The sequence below is a fragment of the Penaeus japonicus genome, unplaced genomic scaffold (genome assembly GCF_977035675.1).
Source record: "Penaeus japonicus unplaced genomic scaffold, GWHDUDI00000001_assembly GWHDUDI00000018, whole genome shotgun sequence".
Lineage (NCBI taxonomy): Eukaryota > Metazoa > Arthropoda > Malacostraca > Decapoda > Penaeidae > Penaeus > Penaeus japonicus.
The window spans coordinates 2,089,790-2,099,789 of NW_028234420.1; the positions used below are offsets into that span (position 1 = coordinate 2,089,790).

Consider the following 10,000-nt stretch of genomic DNA (forward strand, 5'->3'; position numbering starts at 1 on the left):
GTGTGTGTGTGGGTATGTGTGTGTGTAGTGTGTGTATGTATGTATAATTATATATATATATATATATATTATTAGTTTAGTTTTATATGTATAATATGTATATATATATTTTATATTTGACAAATATACACACATCACACACACACACACACACACACATACCACACTCTTTTATATAATAAGTCTATATTATATATATATAATATATATATTAGATATATAATATAGTATTATTATATATATAATTTAGATATGTGTGGTAGGTAAAAGTATCTGAATTTTTAGTATGTGATTGATAGATTATATATATATTCTTATATTAGGATATAGATGCTATATATATTATAAGAGTTATATGGTATTCGATAATAATGTACATATATATAAGTATATAATATTAATATATGTATATAGATATAGTTATATATTATATATATATATATATATTTATATATATTATATATATGCATACCCATACACACACAACACACACTACACACCTACACTACACTATCGATTATATATATATATATATATATATATATTATATTTAGAGATAAATTATATATATTAGTAATATATATAGTATTGATTAATAGATATATATATATATATATATATATATAGCATACATCAACACATCACACAAATCTAACAACACACACATATATATATAGATATAGTATAGTTTATATATAGTATAGTGTGTTATATAGTTATATATATTTATATGTATGTATGTATATATACATATGTACATTCATATATAGTTTATATACATACATATATTTATTTATACTTCATTTAGTATAGATTTATATATTATAGAGATATATATATATATGTGTTGTGGTCGGTCGTGTGGTGGTGTGTGTGTGTGTGTGTGTGTGTGTGTGTGTGTGTATGTGTGTGTGTACATACTTATTTATGTATACATACACACACACACACATATATGTGTGTGTGTGTGAGAAAGATGCGAGAATGGAGTAACGCATTTTAATATAGAAATACAAATTTTACCTCCTTGACCGGGACTCGAACCCGAGTCGTCAGAGTAACAGACCCGGCTGTTAATCCAATAGACCACGCGGCTCACTAAAAGTATATTGTTCTAACCATTATGCCTTACAACAATCCAGGAATTGAGATCTAGTGTGCTCTTAGCAGTAGTACAGTGATAGCGATGGTTTTACAGACAATCACCCGTGGGCACTCGTTACGCAATGAATTAGAAATTCTCAACAAGTCACAAATCAGGTTACCAAGGATTATATCTATGTGAAGAAAGCTAGAATGGAGTAAAGCATTTTAGAATTAAAAAAATATAGAAGCGAAATTACAAATTTTTTTTTTCGAGTCCTCGGTCAGAGGAATGGCTAAAATTTGTATTTCTATATTAAAAATGCGTTACTGTATTCTTCTTTCTCATATATACATATATCTATCTAGTTTTATCTATATGTACAACCCACACACAGACACCACAGACCACATATACATAATATATTGGAGCGATATATGTATATATATATATAGATACATATATATAGATAGATAGATATGTATATGTGTGTTTTCGCTTTGTATTTTGCTTTGTAGATTAGATGAAGATCATACAACCCTCAACAACACTAAATGAATCTAATACAAAAGGAACGTCATGGAAGGAGAATGCTTCATCTAACACACTGATAAAACCGAGTGAATGCATAGTATCTATTGCAAAAATAAAAATACACTTAAACCTACAGAGGTGGATCCATTTTGGGAGTTCGCACGGCTAAAACCAAATGTTTTCAAGTGTCAGCAACACAAGAATTGAGGAAAATGGGCAGAGAAGAAGACAGCACAAGGGGGTGTGAATAACCAAAGAGAGTTTTTGAAATCCTTCAGTAATATAAGAAATTTAGAAAGGAGCGCCGTAAGAGTTGGAAGGGGCGGCGGGCGCGCCATAACCGTTGCCGTTGCTGCCTCCGTTGCCGTTGCTTCCGTTTCCGTTTCCGTTCCTTCCGTTACCGTTGGAGCCGTAGCCGTTGCTTCCGTTTCCGTTTCCGTTCCTTCCGTTACCGTTGGAACCGTAGCCGTTGCTTCCGTTTCCGTTGCCGTTCCTTCCGTTACCGTTGGAACCGTAGCCGTTGCTTCCGTTTCCGTTCCTTCCGTTACCGTTGGAACTGTAGCCGTTTCCGTTGCCGTTGAGGCTGATGCCATTAGTGGCGGCGGCATATCCATAGCCAGCGCTGGGAACGACCCCGATGAGTTCGTTGACGGTGGTAGTAAGTAGAAGCTCTTCGGCTTGAGAACAGTCGAAGTTGAACCACCAGTCCACATACCGTGTGGTACTGCTGGTTGAAGATGGTACCGTTGGGGCGACAGTGTGAAGGCGAGTCCTGTTGGCGCCTGAGGGCGCGGTCCTTGGCATATAATGGAAGACCTGGCATGCCGGCTTCCGGTGCAGTGTCGGCGTAATAACCTTGCACCGCTTGGGCATCGCAGGAGAAGCCGGTGTCGGGCACGGAAGCCAAAATGGGGTAGTCCTCACCGGGCACGCCGCCCCCGGGAATGTTCTCAGCCAAAGCGGCGATCTCAGGGTCTACTCCATAGGCGCCGTTGGGCGGGCCATAGGTGTTGCTTGGGGGCGCATAACCGTTGCCATTTCCGTTAAATCCGTTGGTACGTCCTGAATATCCGTTACCATTACCGTTACCGTTGCCATTTCCGTTGAATCCGTTGGTGGGTGCGGAGTACCCGTTACCGTTTCCATTACCGTTACCGTTGCCATTTCCGTTGAATCCGTTGGTGGGTGCCGAGTACCCGTTACCGTTTCCATTACCGTTACCGTTGCCATTTCCGTTGAATCCGTTGGTGGGTGCGGAGTACCCGTTACCATTACCGTTACCGTTGCCATTTCCGTTGAATCCGTTGGCAGGTGCGGAGTATCCGTTACCATTACCGTTACCGTTGCCATTGCCGTTGACTCCGTTGGCGGGGGGAGCCCCATAGCCGTTGCCATTCCCGTTGAAGCCGCCGAGGCTGTCCGCCGCGACCAGGCCGACGATTGCTGGAAAAGTGGAAAGGAAAATAGATGAAAGGGAATGAAAAGAAAATGGATGAAAGTGAATGAAAGGAAAATGGATTAAAAGCGAATGAAAAGGCGATTGCAGGAGGAGCATTAAGGAGCAGATGTTGAGAACGTACTGCATAATATCAGTGACTTCATCGCTGCGATAAAAGAGCAAATCCTGTGAATTGCTGTGATGAAAAAAGCGAGACGAACTATAATATACCCCAGAGGGAGGAAACCTGCTTGCGCCGCCCACCGCCCTTGGATCGGAGGAAACGAATCATGCAAGTGCATGGACGTGGAGGATCAGGATTACGTACATATCTATCTATCTATACATGTACACACACACACACACTCACATATGGATCAGGATTACATACGTATCTATCTATCTATCTATCTATATATATATAATATAATATATATATATATATATATATATATAGTATATATTATATAGCTATATATATATATATTATATAGAGAGCAGAGAGAGAGGTGGAGAAGAGAGAGATAGATAGATAGCACAATTATATATATGTATATAACTACACATTTCTATGTATATATGATATAATATATTAACGCATATTATAATATATAATATATATATAAATTATATATATATAGGATATATTATATACATATATTATGTAATATATTATATATATATATAATATATATATATATTATATATATATATATATCATATATCATATAAAGTAGTGTATATGTATATATCCACAATAAGCAATAAATATATAAACACGATTATATACAAAACAGATTGTAGAAAGATGTATAGATGAATATGATTTAGATACTTACGAACCTCATCTATGTATACTATATATGATATATATATATATATATATATATATATATTTAATTATATATATAAATCAATTATATATATTATACATAACATATATATATATATATACTATTATAATATATATATATATTCGCTAATCATTAAATTATATATATACATACATACCATAATATAGATACATATATTGTATTAAAAAGTATATGTATATGTATTTCTCCTAATATTTTCTTATATATAGTTATATATAGTGTGTATTATATATAAATTATATATTATATATATTATACTTATCTATTTATTTATACAGACACAATTTGTATAGATGTATGTTCTGTGTGTGTGAGGAATTGAGTACAATACGCTATAATATGTATACACGCACATGCCACACAAACACAACACACATGTATTATATATCATATGATATATCTTAATACTATATATTATATATATATAAATTGAGTATTTACATATATATATATATATATAGTACCTATACACACACACACACACACACACACACATATATATATATATATATATATATATATATATATATATATATATATATATATATACCTATACACACACACACATATATATAAATGAATGCTGAACTAAGACAATAATGTTATTTATTCAGCTTGAGAGCTCCAGTCAAGAGAAGACGAAACCCACCTGTCTCATTTCGCAAAATTATTCCCCTATGAGCTGACTGCGAATTGCTAATACTAGTGCAATCTGATCAACATACTGCATGCTCTTAGCCTTTCTGGTCTGCCATAAGATTTAAGTTTATTGTTCATGTTTTACGTTTTACTCAATCTTTCGTTAGCGCTTCCCTTCCGACGCCCTTATTTAGAGGAAGCGGTAGGCCAGAATCACCCCCCCCCCTCCCCCTTGCAGCAGAACGCGACACATATGCAAGTTGAGAGGAGTTGCATTATACATATCACATCATGGGCGCCCTATCTCCCCTTTTCCCAAATAACTTCAGGGAAACTCTATTCCCCATGTAAATTCAGGGGCGCCATTCCTGTACCTAACTGACATGAGATCCACTGCTCAAAAGTCCACGCTTGAAATCTCGAAACAAACATAATAGTTTCTTTGTCCCATGTTTGGCGCAGGATTACAACCAATGGAAACCCGCAACCTGGGTGTCAAAAGAAGGCATCTCTCCATTGCGTAGCCATTGAAGATTATCAGAAAACATGCGGTTGGTATCTTCATGAAAATGGAAAACGAAAAAGTAAAAAACATTTATTGCCTCCTCCCAGCTGCTCAACGCCTGTCGGTATTTTTGACTTATTCACTTTGCCAATTCCTCTATACCTCTAATGTCAATGTATGTAGTTGTGTGTGTACATACATACCGGGTATACAGAGATAAAGCAAATAGATGTATAAATTCTTGTTAACACTTATTTACACACATACATATATATACATAACATAACAACATAGATAACCAAATTTATGTATAACGCATTACTAACTCAATCGATATGTTCTTACATGTATATCTATATGTAAATACTAATATATATCTTAAATATCTATTATATCTATAATCATATATATGATATAACAAATTATACCTATACATCATTCTTCCCTTATCACTTCTCTCCTCTCTCTCCGTCGGCTCCGATATCTGACTCCTCTCTCTCTCTCTCTCTCTTATATATATATCTATAATATATTACCTTATATATATATATACATATAATAATCATATAATTACTATATACTATATCATGATATATCAATAACCTATAAATGTATATTAAGTATCAATATATATAATGAATATATATATATATGTATGTATGTATACCGTATATATACAAACATACCATACCACACACACACTCCACACCACACACACACACACACTACAACAATAACATAACTAACCATATATATATATATATATATATATATATAAATATGTATGTATGTAATGTACTATATAGCATATTATATATATATATATATTGTAATATTATATATATATATATATATATATTTATATATATATACTATGTATATGTATTGATATATTATTATCATGATACATACATTATGTATATATTATACATAATACATATCATATATGTGTTGGGAGTGTGTGTGTACATACGTTATATATGTATACCTCACACACCAAATACACACACACAGCTGACATATATATTTATGTATGTCTATATATGATATATATATAATATTATAATATATATATATATATATATATATAGTATAAGTATGTGTGTGTGTGTGTGTGTGTGTCGTGTGTGTGTGTAGTGTGAAAGATGCGAGAATGCAGTAACGCATTTCTTAATATAGAAATAGCAAATTTTACCTCCCCTGAACCCGGGACACGAACTGAGCCCATCAAAGTGACAGGACACCGGTTGCCTAAATCCAAGAAGACTCACGCGGGTATCCCACATCAAGAAGAATTTGTCCTAACGCAGATGCCTTACAACCATCATGGAAATTACCTAGGCTGCTCTTAGCAGAGCAGTGACATAGCGAGGTCTATTTCACCAAATACAATTCCCGTGGGGGTACTGCGGTAGCAATCATGAATTAAAATTCAAGTCACAAATCAGGTTATCCTGAGGTTTATTCTAATGTTAGAAGAAAGATGGTAGAATCAGTAGAACACATCCCCCAATATAGGTTTAGGTGGGTCGCATGGTTCTATTAAGAATTAGCATGTCAGGTCCTGTCATCTCTGACGGTTCGTAATCGAGTTTGAGGTCCGATCAGGGAGGGAAAATTGTATGTATATCTTCATATATATATACTTATACATATATATTTAAATATATATTTATAGTATATATATATACAATAATACTTTAATATGTTATATGTATGTGTGTTGAGTGGTGTGTGTGTCATGTGTGTATGTATGCAGAGAATATATAAGCATACACATATATACATACACATATATAAGATATTTATACATATATTATATACATAATTTTACTCCCTGACGGGGGACTCAAACCCGATCACCATCAGTTGACAGGCACAGTACTGAATCCGCTAGACTACCACGACCCCGAACTAAAATGAATCGTCTCTACTCAGGACGCCTGTACAAAACCGTCCTGGATATCTCCCATTTGCTCATAGCAGAGCAGTGATAGCGAGGTTTTATGTGAGAAAGTAGAATGCAGTAATGCATTTTAGTATAGAAATACAATTTTTTTTCGAGTCCCGGTCAGGGAGGTAAAATTTGGATTTCTATATTAAAATGCGTTACTGCATTCTACTTTCTGATATATACATATATCTATCTATTTATCTGTATGTACACACACAGACACACACACATATACATATATAAATATATGTACATATATATGTATATATATATATATACATAAATATAGAGATAGATATGTATATGTGTGTTTTTGCTTTGTAGATTAGATGAAGTCATACAACCTCAGCACAATAAATGTATCTATACAAAAGGAACGTCAAGAAAGGAGAATGCTTCCTCTAACATAATGATAATACCGAGTAAATGCATAGTATTTATTGCAAAAATAAATATACACTTAAATCTACAGAGGTGGGATCCATTTGGGAGTTTGCACGGCAAACCAAAAGTTCAAGTGTCAGCAACCAGAATTGAGGAAAATGGAGGAAAATGGCAGAGAAGAAGAAAGCACAAGGGGGTGTGAATAACCAAAGAGAGTTTTTGAAATCCTTCAGAAATGCAACAAATAGATGAATGTTTAGAAAGGAGCGCCGTAAGAGTTGGAAGGGGCGGCGGGCGCGCCATAACCGTTGCCGTTGCTGCCTCCGTTGCCATTGCTTCCGTTACCGTTGCCGTTCCTTCCGTTACCGTTGGAGCCGTAGCCGTTGCTTCCGTTTCCGTTGCCGTTGGAACCGTAGCCGTTGCTTCCGTTTCCGTTGCCGTTCCTTCCATTACCGTTGGAACTATATCCGTTGCTTCCGTTTCCGTTGCCGTTGAGGCTGATGCCATTAGTGGCGGCGGCATATCCATAGCCAGCGCTGGGAACGACCCCGATGAGTTCGTTGACGGAGTAGAAGCTCTCGGCTTGAGAACAGTCGAAGTTGAACCACCAGTCACATACCAGGTACTGCTGGTTGAAGATGGTACCGTTGGGGCACAGGAAGGAGAAAGTTCCTTTGGCGCCTGAGGGCGCGGTCCTGGCAGATATTGGAAGACCTGGCAGCCGGCTTCACGTGCAGTGTCCGCGTAACACCCTTGCACCGCTTGGGCATCGCAGGAGAAGCCGGTGTCGGGCACGGAAGCCAAAATGGGGTAGTCCTCACCGGGCACGCCGCCCCCGGGAATGTTCTCAGCCAAAGCGGCGATCTCAGGGTCTACTCCATAGGCGCCGTTGGGCGGGCCATAGGTGTTGCTTGGGGGCGCATAACCGTTGCCATTTCCGTTAAATCCGTTGGTACGTCCCGAATACCCGTTACCATTACCGTTACCGTTGCCATTTCCGTTGAATCCGTTGGTGGGTGCCGAGTACCCGTTACCATTACCGTTACCGTTGCCATTTCCGTTGAATCCGTTGGTGGGTGCGGAGTACCCGTTACCGTTGCCATTACCGTTCGTGGGTGCTACGTATCCGTTGCCATTGCCGTTGCCTCCGTTGGCGGGGGGAGCCCCATAGCCGTTGCCATTCCCGTTGAAGCCGCCGAGGCTGTCCGCCGCGACCAGGCCGACGATTGCTGGAAAAGTGGAAAGGAAAATGAATGAAAGGCGAATGAAAGGAAAATGGATGAAAAGCGAATGAAAGGAAAAAGGATGAAAGGCGAATCAAAGATAAATGGATGAAAAGGGAATCAAAGGAAAATTGATGAAAGGCGAATAAAAGGAAAATGGATGAAAGCGAATGAAAAAGCGATTGCAGGAGGAGCTTTAAGGAGCAGATGTTGAGAACGTACTGCATAATATCAGTGACTTCATCGCTGCGATAAAAGAGCAAATCCTGTGAATTGCTGTGATGAAAAAAGCGAGACGAACTATATATACCAGAGGGAAAAAAAACAACATTAAACTCACTCTAACCCCCTCTTGGCTCCGCCCACCGCCCTTGGATCGGAGGAAACGAATCATGCAAGTGCATGGACGTGGAGGATCAGGATTACGTACATGTCTATCTATCTATACATGTACACACACATACTTACACACACACACATATGGATCAAGATCACGTACGTATCTATCGATCTATCTATATATCTATCTATCTATATCTATCTATCTATATATATATATATATAATATATATATATATATCTATATATATTTTATATATATATATATGTATATATACATCTATATGTATATATGATATATTATATATATATATATATATATACTATATATATATATATATCAATTATATATATATATCATACATATATATTAGTGTATGTTCGCGCTCGCTCGAACACAAACATACTGAGAAATATATAAAACATATATACATACAGATTGTAGAGTGTAGATGTTTAGATGAAATATGTTTAGATATAACCTCATATATGTATGTATATACACACCACATATACTGTGCTATATATATATATATCTATTCATATCATTTATATATATATATATATATATTATATATATATATATAATTAGATATATATACATATATAATAATTAATATATATATATATATCATATATGATTTATTACCTATTTTTATATATACATACCATAATATATATATCATATATCTTATATATATGTATAAAGAAAAAGTATATGTGTATGTATTTCTAATGTATATATATATTTACTTATCTATTTATTTATACATACACATATGTATAGATGTATGTTATGTGTGTGTGTGAATGTACATACCTGTATATGTATACACGCACATGCACACAAACACACACACATGTATATATATATATATATATATATATATATATATATATATATATATATATAATATATATATGTGTGGTGTGTGTGTGTGTGTGTGTGTGTGTGTGTGTGTGTGTGTGTGTGTGTATGTGTGTGTGTGTGTAGGTAAATATATATATATATATATATATATATA

The 10,000-nt window shown here is 35.4% G+C and overlaps 2 pseudogenes across 2 annotated transcripts in view; both read right to left on the reverse strand.

Annotated features, from left to right (window-relative positions):
• The window catches only part of LOC122246105 (uncharacterized), a 14,468-nt pseudogene extending 11,228 nt beyond the window's left edge, over nt 1-3,240 (reverse strand). Inside the window, exons 1-2 of the transcript XR_015191833.1 lie at nt 3,199-3,240; nt 1,951-3,061 (exon numbers count right to left, since the gene is read on the reverse strand). The product of XR_015191833.1 is annotated as an uncharacterized LOC122246105 (transcript). The remainder of the gene's footprint in view (nt 1-1,950; nt 3,062-3,198) is intronic.
• A 4,214-nt stretch (nt 3,241-7,454) lies between these two features.
• Nucleotides 7,455-8,901, reverse strand: LOC122246108 (uncharacterized; annotated as a pseudogene). Its single transcript, XR_015191834.1, has 2 exons — nt 8,859-8,901; nt 7,455-8,642 (listed from the first exon to the last, which is right to left on the reverse strand). The product of XR_015191834.1 is annotated as an uncharacterized LOC122246108 (transcript).
• Between the last annotated feature and the right edge of the window lie 1,099 nt (nt 8,902-10,000).